The sequence below is a fragment of the Cyrtonyx montezumae genome, unplaced genomic scaffold (assembly GCF_038088225.1).
Source record: "Cyrtonyx montezumae isolate F1298 unplaced genomic scaffold, pur_monq_1.0 scaffold_10, whole genome shotgun sequence".
Classification (NCBI taxonomy): domain Eukaryota; kingdom Metazoa; phylum Chordata; class Aves; order Galliformes; family Odontophoridae; genus Cyrtonyx; species Cyrtonyx montezumae.
The window spans coordinates 25,530,612-25,544,876 of record NW_027071826.1 but is presented as its reverse complement, the minus strand read 5'-3'; the positions used below and the strand labels follow the sequence as shown (position 1 = coordinate 25,544,876).

Sequence of the window (14,265 nt, the reverse complement as noted above, 5' to 3'; positions counted from 1 at the left end):
TTTTTTTTGGGGGGGGGGTCTGTCCATGCAGCAAGAGTCCTGTATGCTGCTTCCATTAATGTAGCTACTTATGCCATGAAATACCACTGAAATCAATGGGACTATTTATGGACTCATTTGCTATTCAAAGGGCTTGATTCTCTGATTATTTATTCTGATTTTTTTTCACTAGTGTTACTCTGCTTACTTGAACAGTTACTTCTATTTTAGCTGACGCAAAGAGACTACAGTGAAAGGTGACGGAGTCTGGCACTAAATTGCTTTGTAAATAGTTGCTTCAAAATAAAGAAAAAGAATGTATTTGGAGAAATGCAGACTGCAGTTTAACAAAAAGCCCAATCTGGACATTGCAAGTTCAGAGGGATATTCCAAATAAAAATTAATACTCAAAGGTATCATTATTTTTTAAGCTTAAGCACGACTCCATGCTTGACAAATGGCATCTGTCTAGAATTAAATCGTGCCTCACTGATGTCATTAAGAGACCCTAAACAGAGATCAGGTTTCATCCCGAGGAAGCAGGCTTACAAAGGCTTTTGTTAACAAAGTTCTTCTTTTCATAATGTGGAGGTACCCAGTCCATGGATGTATTGCAATGATGTAAGCCCATAGTCTACTCTCAGACATGGCTAAGGACCAAGCCACAGATTAGATGGATAATTTTGAAAGTAGCAGCCTCCTATTTTACTGTGGTCCCCTGCCCAAACACAGGCATCCCAACTACCTGTTATGAACAAAGCAGATCTTTGTGCATAGCAAGGCTAACAAGATACTCTCCCAACATTTCCAAGGCAGGCGGGGAGCACTAGGTGATACAACAGCCCCTGTATAAGTTGTGCAAGAAACAAAAAGGGCTTCCAGGAAGCACCGGCCCCATTGTGCCTGCTTTGTCCAGGCTCTGTGTAAGTATGTGCATACTTTCAGATTTATGCACATGTGAAGATCGACTGTCCCAGGCACACGTGGTGGGTGGCATGCTGTGGCAGGAAGAATGGGCTCCACAGTCATAATTGGTGAGCTTCTGATGAGCTGACTGAGCACAGTACACATCATGTAGCACTTTTCACATTGCCAAGTTAACAGCTATCACCAGAGGTAGAATTTAAGCTGCTGGAATAAACAAAGTCAAGGGGAAGTGTCTTGCTGAAATGTCACCTCCCACGGAGCTTGTGGAAAGCCATTACTATTGTAAAGATGCATATATGGGATTTCAAAATGTATATTATGCCTCAAATGGTACACTTCAAGAATGCAAAATATACAGGAAGGGCAGACAATTATATTTCCCAGAGTTTAAACAAGATTGCCACTTCTTATGTGTTGGAAACTTCCCAGTAGCTTTCAGACAGTTTATTATTATAAAAAGTAATCTGTCTACCTCAACTAAAATAGTTCACTTGAGGAAAAATAGAAAAAGAAAAAGAAGAAAAGAAGTAATTTGTCATTATAAACTTTATGGAGGTTTAACTTGTCTGCCTCACTTTGGAAGATAGGACTATAATCTCAGGCAGCTAACAGGAGAATTAGCTGGCTTACAAATGGGAAGCAGTTTATGTAAGTGCCAAGCAGTGTTGTCGGAGCTTTTCCTTGCACCCCACACCAAACAAGCCTCAGAGTCTCTAAAGAACAAGCATCTGCCTTCTTTGTCCCATAGTGGACCATCTTGAGAGTGACTCCAGCCAACCCAGCTGCTCAACGGGCTTGAGAAAAGCGAAGGGCAAAGCCAGGAACCCAGCAAGCAGTCTGTGTAACACTAATGTGGGGCCACTCAATGCTCAAGTCCTTGACATCAGGCTTGAAATCCCTGACACCCACAGAAGTACACTTTTTTTTTTAATTACCCTCTCTGCCACCCTTCCCTGACCTACCACCAAGGAAAGGAGGTGGTGACTGGGTAGAGTGGAACAAAGGAGCCAAGGGACCAAGAGCAGCAGCCGCACCTATGACAGCCCTTCTGGGATTCCTACCCAAATGTTGCTCCCTATCCCCAAACAGAAAACTGAGTAGTGTGTTACAAAGGTCCAGACAGGCAAATGATTGTTTTGCTCCTTCCCAACTAGTGGGCTGGGAGCAACCTGCTTTGCCCTCTCATTGGTTTGAGTTAATATCAGGTGGGAGAAATGCACCCGGGAAAATTAGACAGGAGAAGGATCGCCTTTTGCTAAAAGTGTATTTCTGTTACTTTATTTGTGCTTATTTTTCCCACGTTGATTCTCCAGTTGTAAGGAAATAGACCAAGTGTGAAATAAATGCTTCGACAAAGCAAATAACAGTTATTACTTCCACCCGTCCATAAATACACCATAAAAATAATAATTGATCAGATTACTTTTCATTTCCCTGCTTCCATTTCCAGAAGGACACTGTGCACCAAAAGCCGCTGGCGGCACTGGGGAAGGGCAGTGTGCTGGGGGGGCGAGGGGAGAGTGGGGAGGGCCGGGACACGCTCGGAGCTCCATGGGGGAGTGGGTGGAAGGAGGAATGAGGAGCTTCTCGATAAAGGAAACTGTGCTTCCCCCTACCAGAGCAAGGTTCGTGTGCCTCCTCTCGCCTCTCAATTATGTCGGCCATAGGAGCTAAGTGCCTCACAACAGTCTCGAGAGCTGTGAGGCAGGAGCACGTTTGACAGGGTTTGATAAATTCAAATAGAGCTGCTTCGGCTTTGTCATCGGCATGGTCACAGTTATTTCCCCGAACTCGGCAGACAGCCGAAGTGAAGCATGACAATTAGTTTTGTAAATAACTAATGGTGGAGTTCGCTGGAGTGTTGGTTTGTGCTTTGTATTCCCTTCCCTCCCTGTTCGATTTCACTCACAATCCAAATAAACTTCATCAGTGAATGTCTCAAACAACTGAATGTGAACTGGGGGGCAGAGGGGAGCTCATAACTGCAGATTCCCTCCTGAGCACCCTAACCGGCCCCCTCCATTGCCTGAAGTGAAAAAAATCTTGTTGCTTAACAGAGGGGTTGAAATACATTTGCAAAAGATATACAGTACAGCTCTTTGAACTGTCCCCTCCGGCGGGCCGAGCGTCTCCCGCTGCCCCTGCGCTGTGCTGTGCCCTGGCATCGAACTGGGCCGGGCCTCACCTGGGCGCAAGCATCCAGAGCTCCTTGCAAGGAGTGTGCGGGCCGGGCTGAGCCAAGCGCACTGAAACTATTTTCCTTAGACCTCTTCGAGCGTGTGCATTCAAAGCCCCCCCTGGAGCTCCCTCCATGCAACTCCTATGCAGGAGGCCGGGCAGCCGGCATCAACTTTCCTCCGGCGCGCAGGAGGTGGTAGCAGGGGGAGATCCTCGGGCGCGGGGGCAGCCGCCAGAGCAGGCAGAGCCTCGCTCCCATTCTCGGGCCCGGCTGCCAGGGCAGCAGGCTTGGGTTGCACTGCCGGTCTGGGGCCGCTAGATGTCGCCGGCGCCGTTTGCATCGCGCTCCGTTCCGGCGGAGGGCGGGCGGCTGCGCTCCGGGCCCGGCGCGGCCCAACCCGGCGGGACCGCGGGGGTCCCTTCACCGGGGAGCGAAAGAGCAGCCCCGGGGGTCCGGGGGCAATGGTGACGGTGGAACAAGGGTCTGGGGGTGTGAATTACGCCGAAAAATTCAAGGGTGGTATCGAGCTGGGAGAGTGGTAACGCACACTCGCGGGGATTTGCGGAGTTGCTCTGCAGCCGGTTACAGGAGGCACCCCGGGACTGCGTGCCTGCCGTGTACCGAGGGGGCCCCCGTCTCTCCCGTCCAGGGCTTGGGGACCGCCCCCGACAGAGGCGACGCACGAAACGCGCGGCTGGCGCTGGGAAAGGCTCCAGAGATGAACATTTCTGTTGTGTGAAGTGCCCGCATTAACAGCCCGAACACGTAGGGAAAGGCTGACATCTGTGCTTTGGTGCGAGGCACCCGAGAAACGGCAGAGCCCGGCCCGAGGGGAGGGACTGCGGGGCCCCTCTGCTCTGCGGGAGCGGCCGGCCGGGGTAGTGGGGAGGAGGTGAGGAGCTCTCCTCTTGGCATTAAGCGAGGTTTAAAAGGGAGGATGTGGCACAGCCTCTCGATTTGGGACATTCGCTGCCATTGTCCCGAGACGAGAAGATAGAGGGAAATCTCGGGCGTAAACTTTGAGTCTGATTCCAGTAGGAGCATGATAACAATAATAAAGTTTCCCGGCTTTTATCCTCGGTTTTCAAAGTAACGCGGTACATCGAGGGTGCACCGTGGGTAGTTCTTCTCAGCCTTTAAGTCAACGAACTGCTGCTTTTGGTATCTGCCGTGCACAGACTGATGCACACCTGAAATTCTCCGAGCCCGTCCGGATTTGTGGCCCGGGTTATGGAGGGAAAAGGCGGAGGAGCTCTGCGGGAGCCGCGGGCGGGGGACGCTTGGGTCAACACCCACAAGGGCGCTGCCACGGCACGGAGCGGCGAGAGGGTGGGGTCCGTCTCTGAGCAGAAGCACACACCCAAAGGGGCACATGGAAACCGGGCGGTAGTGGGAGGTAAAAAGTAAATAAAGAAATAGAAAAGAAATATTCGTTCGGAATGGCAACAACTCTGGAAGAGAGAAAAAAAATGCAGATTGAGGAGTCTAGAAAGTTTTCCCTGTTTTCTCTTATTTTCTATTGTTTGATTGCGGTGCTGGATTCGCACCACGGAGGATGTACGCTGTCTCCACGGGTCTACAGTTATTTAATTGAAATACTAAGAGGCAATCTTTCTACTTCGATGAGGTTCTGTCAGAGGCTCATAAAAGAGCAGCACAGCTGAGCTGCATCTTTAGGGAATACGCTATGGGGCAAAGGATGTTCTAGGCGAACAGAGGAGAGTGTGCCTAGGGTATTTATAGGCGTTATCCAGGGGGAAATACGTTAAAGTTAAGATAGAGAAATGTTGTGTCATATTCCACCACACAATTGTTGCACAAAGTGCCTTCAATCAAGTGATTTTGTTTTAGGGGTTCTTTTCCAAGCATCTTCCCCACTTCGTTTGAAGGGATAGAGCGCCTGGGCTGTTCAGGGGCGATCATTTCACTCCCGAGAGAAAAGAGCTGCTTTAGGGGGAGAAAAAGTGCTTCTTCGCGGAGTTCAGTGTATCTCTGAAATGCCACATCTCAGAGAAAAGTCCTCGTAACATATTCCTACATCGTGTCAAACTATAACAAACTGAATCGCGAAAAGCAATTACAAAGCAAATATTGTGATCGGTGTGGTGGGTAACATCGGAGCCGGATTTAGAGAGGAATATTAACTCTGATTTATTTTTATTTTTTCTTAACCAACAGCGTACAGATCTGTGCTCAGCCTGAGACCCTTTTCCTGTAGATGGCGTTCTCTGGGTACCGAGCGATCAGCGGTAATTCAGCCGCACTCGAGAGACTTCATTAAGCCGTGGATAACAAAATAATTAATAATCTTTCTTTAGTTATATATGTATTGAAAGTGTGGGGGGGGGGGAACCTACATTGATTTATCGTAAGCAAAAGAATGTTTCTGCCTCACGTGGACGCAAATAAAAACTGTTTGAATAAATAAGTTGTTTCTGAGCATTTTGTTGTCAAAGTGTTAAATGTCCCCGTCATTTTTATTCCAACACTAACATGATTACAGCCAATTATATATTCACCAGTGTTCTTTATTTTAGAGTAATTGTACTTGTCACTAATAAAACAGGGACATAATGGATCGCTACTATTCTGAATTTTAAAGCAATTGTCTGTAATTTGATTGAATTATACATCGTCTTCTCTACTTTTTTATTTCTGTATTTTGAAATCCTATTTTCTTGAAAATTACAGCTCTGTTCTTGTTTTGTTGTTCCTGAAGTAACGAAACCTCCTGTAACATTTATAAATAGAGCCCCGTCCCTTTTGAAATGTGGAAAATCATGATTTGAGCCCCAGTGCGCTAAAAACCTTATGCTTAAATCTGCGTGTCCGGAGGAGCGCGGGGCTCGGCGCTGGGCATTGCGGGACGTCCTCCGCTGGGAAGTGGATCCCCAACAGAGGAAGCAACAGCTCACCGCACACAACGGGATTCGCTCACTTTGTCGTAGTGGCTCGGCTCGCTTCTTGCGGCTCAGGCAACAAAGCACATCAAGACGAGTTCAGTTCCTAATGTTTACGTGGGAAAACAGGTAAGGACACAATAAAAATATATAACTCCAATTACATTCCTCCAAGCAAGTGGAGCGATTATTCACCTACTGTTCGTGTATTCCTTTAGGTGATGGTCATAGGTAACGAGTCCGAGAGTTCCTTTAGTATCCCTAGGCACAGACAATGGGCACATCAAGTGACATAGACACCGCACACGCAGAAAATATTGCGCTGTGTTATTACGGTGCACTTTGGGTTGTTTTGCTGAGGATGAGCTCTCAGAGGGCTGTTTTTTTGTTGCTGTTTCTCAAAGCCGAAAACATGCCTTTAATTTAGCAATTGTACCAACCATCAACGCGGTAAGATATGATCCGCGTTGTCGCCAAACACAAATCAAAAAATGATACAAAGGCTTTCACAAGTTAATTTCAGATGACAAAACACGTGCCCACCACAACAGAGAAAGTTAAACTATCATTTGCGAACTGTGCGGTTGCGTGAAGAGGTATCTGCTAGGTACGCTGAGCATAAGCGAACACGGTCTGTCTACAGATCTTTGCACTGACGACAGGGAGAAGCTGAGGCATGGGAAGCAAGCGGCTCTCGTAAGGGGCTGAAGCCTCAGCGAGACCTGAGCAGGACCCTCAGAGAGAAAATGTTTTCTTGCGGATTCGGGATTTAATACAACCGCAAAATTAGTCTGTAGTCGCCTTGGGAGAGAGAACAAACGCGGTCTGTTCCTAAATGGGTATGATTCTGTTCAGTCCAACTGAGCCCCTTATCTACACCTCTGTTACTGACGTTTTGCAACGAGCAGGCAAATAAAGCACAGTGCCATCCTCTCACTTGTGCAAAGTATTTATTTATTGGAGTTTTGCGGGCTACAACATGATTTCATTGTTTATGTGGAGTTTATAGATCGGTTCTAATAAACATTATTTTCTGAAAACTCCCTGGGAAATAGCCTCAGTGCGTAAGGGTGTGCTTGTGCACGCGCGTGCGTGTGTGTGTGTGTGTGTGTGTGTGTGTGTGTGTGTCTGCGTGCATGCAAGCCTATGGAGCGCCCCATCTGAAAGACGGAGAGGAGCAAACACACAAAGGAGCTGATGCATCCCGGGAGAAGTGTTTCCTTCAACATCTTTTCTCTCCACAGTGTCACCGCTCAGAAGTCAGTGTGCAGCCGCTTCTCGGTCAGATTACTGCGAGGCAGAACCAGCACCCCAGGCTGTAGCGAGGCACCGTCCGCACGCCGTGGGAGGGACGCGGACGAGATTTAACTTGTTGCCAGTCGGTTTTGTGTGTTTGTTTGTTTGTGGTGCTGCTTTAAAAGCGAAACAAACTCCAGAAACAAAGCGGGGGGTGGAGGGTGGGCTGGGGAGAGAGGGAGGAGGAAAACAAGCTCTGTCTAAAAGACATATCATATGAAAATAATGTATGAACACACCCACAGATATCAAGGGTACGCTATCAGTCCTTCTCCAAGAAACTTATTTATAAGTGGTAGCAGTTATAATCATCCAACAAGCCCCTTACCATTTCTCTCTCCTCCCTCCGCGAAAGGAAGAAAAAAGAAAACATGGAGACCACCCGGCCAATATAGAGTGCTCAGAACACCCCACAGCGATAGCCGTTCCCTGCAACCGGGGCACAGCGGAAGCCGCGAGGTGCGCTCCCCGCCCGTCCCGCGGAGCCAGAGTGCTCCGCTCCCGGACCGAGTGCGGGTCCCGCACCGAGAGCAGCTCCGCACCCGCGCACAACTCCGCGCCGCGCGCTGCCTCCTCCCGCATGAGCCCCTGGCACGGAGGAAACGAAAAGTGGCTTTGCTCCGAGGCTTGCCAGGCGTCTTGCCTACCCGGGTGTACCGTTGTGTATGGCTTTTGTGTTACCTCCAGCAGTTTGCTGTGGTTAGACGGGGGGGTCCAGGTCGGGTATGGGGTGAAGAGGGGAGGACGTTGTACTTTTGTAGGCCCTAAAAATGGGACCTGCGGCTCACCGCGTCGAGCTCAGATACCGCTAAGCCGAGGGCTGCCATGGATGCACGGAGCGGGGAGACCAGGTAGAGTGGGTGGGCATAAGCTCGCTGGCTGCTCCGAGCGCTGGAGAATAATGCCCGGAGAGGGACGGGTCTGGCTCCGCGCTGGAGGAGTCTGGAAGGGTTGGGGAGGGGGGAGGAGGGAATAATCTTTTCTACCGTGTTACCGAAAAACTGCAGTTTCAGATACGTTTGTCGTTTGCTCAATATTAGATTTATAAGAGCCTAAGGGGCTTTAGAGGGACACTACGAAAATATTCTGAGAGTCAAAGAGCAGCTCTAAGTCTGTCCAAACACTGCTTATTTTTCTAGCTCTTTCTCAGTGTTTTACCTCCCGATTCTTGAATTCAATCTCAAAACTCTGGACATAAAAAAATAAAAATAAAAAATAAAAACAATAAAAAAGCACTGCACTGGCCAAGAATATTTTACCAGCAAACAGAAAATAGAATGATGTATTGAAACCTCGAGAACAATATACGACTTTCAAGTGGCCCATTCCCCTCTACAGTTTATTATCCTCATAGCTCCATGAATAATTCTTCAGGGGTATTTTAATTTCCATTCTGACCCTTAGTATTTTTTGCTGTTGTTGTTCGTTTCGCGAGGATACTTATTACATGAACGGAGGTGACCCACTCGAACACACCGCTGTGTAACAGAAGGGCGACACCTCGGGTTTTACAAAAAAGCACCTCCGAGCCTTTAGGTTGGCAACGAGCGTCAGAACGTTCTGTTCTGAAAAAATCTGGCAGTGGCAGAAGAACAAACAAATTCTAATGGAAGCTCGACGTCTACAGATAGAGTCTCCATGGATGGGATTCTAAAGGTATAGGAATAAATAAATAAAACCTTTCGCGTGTAACAAAGGCGAAGAAATTCATCCCTTCCCCACCCCGCTGCAGCCGCTGTGGGAAAGGCGCACTGCGATGCTCCCGGGGTCCCTTTCTGTCACCGTTCTGTCCCGGCGCCCACGGCACTACCAAAGGTTTCTGTCCCCTACAGCAATCGCTTCCCATTTCCTCGTTGTTCCAAACCCTGCCCGTGCGAGGCACCTCCTGAAGTTCAGCGTGAGGGGAACTCTTTACACCTAACGCCGAGCGTCACTATGTGAACGCTACCTCTCCTCCAGCAGTGCCCCGCTGGCTGGTCTTTATGGTACAGTGCCGTTTCTCAAAAGATCATCGGATGGGGGAATTTAGCTCTTCTTGAAACATTTCAGCAACTGAGCAATTAGTTCTGAATGGGGTGGGGGAGGGAAGACGAGAGAGCTTAAAGGAGTGGGGGGGAAGGGGGGGGGGGGGGGGGGGGAGAAGAGGAACTACAACACAACGAGCCCGAAAACAACAGGGGTGGGATGCATGGGAGGGGGGCTTAAAATGTTTGTATTTAAAGGGTGCTCGCAAGGTCTTCGGCACAATATGTGCCTCTCTCCTTAAAGGGGCACCGAATGCCAATAACCATTAGTCATCCGGCAGGGACTTTTCATTACAGATCTATCTTTAGAGGGAGTTCCCCGAAGTCTCCGCAAGGAACAGAGATGCGGATTTCAAACCCGGGCCACTTCGATTCGCGCAGTGCCTGCGTACCTACTTCAATAGAAGGGAGCGATACTCACCCGAGTGTGCGGACAGCCCAGAGGTCCCTGGAGCACCCGTGTCCTCAGTGGAATACCATCTTGCATCCGCGGCAGCTCCCAGCCTGCACCCGATGTTTTAACATTTAAGCTATCTCAAATACCAGGCTCTCCCATAGACATTTTTTCCAGGGTTTTCAAGCAAATTTCTCGGTGCCATAATGTTATGATGGAAGGATGCTGAAATGACAGGCCTCGTAGACGCTTGTCTTAATCATCGGCTTCTTAATTTAGTTTTAGTGCTGTGGTTTGGTGTGTGCGCGTGTGTGTGTCTGCGCGTGTGTGCGCGCAAGAGAAGGCTCTGACAACCTGCAGCTTCCTAATGACTGACGAGGCAGAGCTGCTGCCTCAAAGTAACACTTCCCTGGTGTGAAGACCTCTCACTGGGAAGTTTAGTTCACTACTGTTCTCGCAATGCTAATCGTATAACCTGTAACCAAAACCCAGGCAAAAAGGATACAGCACGCTAAATAGAGTAACTTCTAATCACTAAACGTTAGCACCACGACCAGCTGTTAGGGATTAACTGGAAGTCGGTTAGAGACAGACACCTAAACTTAAATATACAAACGCGGATGTAAGGGAGGACCGCTGAATACCTCTTCCTCTCTCTCTTTGCCTCCATTCATTCCTCCACCTCCAGTCCCATTCACCCCTCTTCAATCTGTGTGACCACCTCTCGCCTTTGTTTGCGCTGCGCTCCGGCCCCACTCGCCCTGCCCGAGCAGCGGGGTATCGCTGTCTGCTGAGCTGGCCTTACCTTAATTGCCCAGGTAACCTGGAATAAATAAGACAAGCTTAGAATCCGGGGGATAGAGTTATAAATGCGCACATCCAGGCATTTACTGTACCCAACGCGATATTAGAGGTTGTTAATCTAAGGTGTCCCGACTCGTTTCATGGACACATGATGCCACCGAAGCGTGGCTATTAAATACTCTTTCTTCATGGCTGAAAAAAACCTCATTCATTCCTTAAGCTGTCAGGACATTTTAGCAGCTTAACCCCTTGGAAGAGCCTGGGAGTGCAGAGCCGCCGTACTCGTACGAAGGGGGACTGGAGGCTGGAGCCGCGGGGGGTGGGGGGGACACGGCATATCAGCATCCATTGAGCTGACAGTGGTACTCTTTTCCCTCGGCCTTTGGTTTTTCAAAAAAATACAGGGAAAAACCTGCGGTGAAACACTATCAGTAGGAGTTGTATCCAGAATCTGTATTTAAACCACACGGCAGCCCTTTGGATGGCACTTGAGCCGGACGCCCCCACCCTCACCCCGGAGCAGGGCTCCCTCGGCTCCGCAGTGCCACGGGTCCCGGAGGGGAGGGAAGCTCAGAGCTGCCCCTCCTCGCACCAGCCTTGCCCCACCGGGACGGGACCGTGCGTTCCCTTCTCCGCTCAAGGCTGTTTCGCCAGGCACTCCACCAACATTTTTATGCTAGAAAGTGTTAAATTTACGGACCCTCTCACAGGAATTCGAGTGCAGACGGAGCTGAGAGGGTCAAATCAGCCACTTATTCAGGGCCACCATGTACAAAGCTACCACTGAAGTGGACGGGAGCTGTGCCCGGTCAGAGCTAAGAGAAGAACTAGTGCTAGTGCAGGACTTCGAGTTTCCAAAGCCAACAGTTCCGCCTTTATACACGGACAATTTTCAGCGGATTTTCGAGCAGACTCGAAAGTTGAAGTCCAGTAGAAACAATTTACGTGGATTTCCTACATATCCTTTTCTGTCCTATAAACAGGGAATTAATCTCACGGGCTTGGAATGATACGCACTACATATTGAACGCAACATTTCCTTTTTTGGTAGAACTGTATATCCATGGCACTAAAAAAATACATAATATAAATCCTAAATTTGTGCACAGTACTTTATTCTGCTGCCGAGATAAATGACTGAATATTAAGCCCAGATATCAAAACGTTCTAAAAACACATTGCTGTCTGTATTGGACTTTTGCTCAGAAATGCAAAAGGATGAAGGTTTTCTTTCCTCCTCGGCTGTATTCTCATCCCTGAACGCAGAGCAAAGCAGACTCAGCTTTGACCTAAGGAACACCTCAGAGCATTAAAATTTCAGCAGGCGATGTCAGTGTTACATTAAACGAGAGCTCCTCCGGTTCGCTGCAGAGCTGGGATTTGAATAAAACGCTCAATGTTAACAAACAATACACACGTTTGGCACTTTGTGTATTAAATGGATCAAAGGGATTTGATAAGGCACAATACCCCGTTTGTACAGACCTGATTGAGTTAATATAATATCAGCAAATTTTACAGTGAAATGAATCCGTTTCTTTTCTTTGTGTTTAAAACCAGCACAGATTACAAATTTTAATGATCTGAAAATGTTTGGTATACAAAATCATGCTTATTTCAGTATTAGCAAAAACACAAGAAATTTTTCAACACAAACACCCAGCTGTGTCTATTTTAAAAGCAGTTCAATGACAGCTTGCACTTATGAGCATGCAATCAGCTAATTTCGCTTTTTTTTTTCTTCTGTGTTAATCAACACTTTCCTTCCTGCATATCAGAGTACAAATAGTATAGTTACTCCACAGCAGTAAATGTTTACGTAACCTGTCCTTTCTCAAGAATCCGGTTACACCGAATCATTACATGCTAGACCGAGTAGGAAAACGCACAGGGCCCAGCCGCCCCGATGGGATCTTGCCGCACCACACTGACATATATTGGTTAATGCTCATCAGAACCATAATAATATGCACAGAGCTTACCTTTCCTCTTACCCCTAGCACTGCAGAGCTCAGTCACATCTTCCACACTGTGCTCTTCCACAGGAGTTCCCATCTATTGGCTTGTGTTGTGCAAGGAAATAATTGCAAATTGTCGTGACTTTTTTTTTTTAAACAACAGCAATTCTAAAAAATAAAAAATAAAACACGAAGGTAGCTGATCATTGACTTCTACCTCTTTTTGGTCAGTAGCAACCTGTTATGGAATTGGATAAATAAATACAATTGTGGTGAGGTCAAGCGAGGTTAATCCAACGCACATAGTTCGTGCCATGCCCAATCGCAATTGTTTACTGCCCATCCACGGCAACTGTTGTGGGGATTTACTCTCTCGCACACACACAACATACCCACAAACACACACAGGAAAGGCACAGAGCCGTGTTGGTTGCACTGGGTTTCCCGGGACTGCGGGTGTTATTTCAACGGAACCATTTGTCCAGCGGGACAAACATAAACTTTGGGTGGTTCAGCGCAGCGACAGGCACCGGCTGTACGTTGTGCTGCACAGCGTTCATTTTAAATGTGACCATCTCTCTATCACTCGCATTTCCCCTTCTTTCTGCGCGAGGAAGCCGCGGGGCTCATCTCGCTTTGTTTCGGGACCGATTTCTCATTTCTCCCCGCACTCACAGCGGTAACGCCGTGATGCGGCCGAGCAGCTGCGAAGCCGGGCGGCCCGCAGCCCGCTCCGTGAGCCCCGGTTCCCCGCGGCCCGCGCCGAGCTCCGCCGGGGCCAACAGAGGCACCGCGCGGGGCGCTGCGCCGGAGCCGGCGGGACTCCGGCTGGTACGGGGACGCTTTATTCGTTCGGCGGCACCGCTGCTCCGCAGGCCGCGGCCAGAGGCCTCTGCCCGCCCGGCGTTGTCGCCGCCACATCGAGCCCGAAGCTGGGCGCGAGCGCGTCCGCCGCACGGTCCCGGTCCCAGTCCCGGTCCCGGCTCCCACCCCTTCGCCCCGACCCCTCCAGCTGAGTTTTGTTGCTCCCCGTTGGTAAAATAAATAACAACAGCGCGGCGGGGCCCGGGAACACACTGCCGACGGGCGCCGTCGGGATCCGCCATGTAGTACCTCCGCTCCGGCACCGCGCGGCTTGCGCGCGCCCCCCCAGCTCCCGTCCGCCTCCCGCCCCGGCGGCACGGAGGCACGGGGCAACTTTGCTCCACCGGAGGAGTTACCGAGCGGAACTCCGGAGCCAAGCGCCGTTGGTTCGGCGCGAGGGGATTAGTGCCGTTGCGCGGAGGAGCACGGACGGTGATGCGACCCGTACCGGTATCCCTGCGCCGCAGGAGCCGCGGCGGCGAGGGGGGCGGGGCCTCGGGGGGTGGGGGCGTGGCGACGCGCAGCCATTGGCCGGCGGGAGGCAGGACGCTTCGGCACGCCGCCGCCGCTGATTGGGCGCCCGGTGGGAAAGGTTAAACCAAAAAATTTTTTACAGCCACGGTGCGTGTCTGCAGCTCTGAAATTAATTGCGGCCGGGGCGCTCCGTATAGCCGGCTCCGCTCCGACCCGCGGCGCGTCCTCCCCCCTACACCGGTTTACCGGGGGAACCGGCAGCATGAAGTAGCTTTTTTTTTTTTTTTTTTTTTTTTGGTGCGTGCGGTGTTTTTTTTTTTTTTTTTTTTTTTTTGGTGGTTGTTGTTGTTGTTTGGTTTCCAGAGGGCTCTTTTACTCCTTTTTCTTCCTCTTTTTTTTTTTCCCCCTTCGTTCCGGCTCTCTCTCCTCTCGGTGACCGCTGCCGCCGTCCCCCGCCCGTGCTACA

General features: G+C 49.6%; 1 long non-coding RNA gene across 1 annotated transcript; it reads right to left on the bottom strand.

The window, feature by feature from the left end:
- Positions 1-11,601: 11,601 nt before the first annotated feature.
- Positions 11,602-13,757, bottom strand: LOC136060902 (uncharacterized). Its single transcript, XR_010623400.1, has 3 exons — positions 13,575-13,757; positions 12,486-12,629; positions 11,602-11,876 (listed from the first exon to the last, which is right to left on the bottom strand). It is a non-coding gene; the product is annotated as an uncharacterized LOC136060902 (long non-coding RNA).
- Positions 13,758-14,265: the final 508 nt, after the last annotated feature.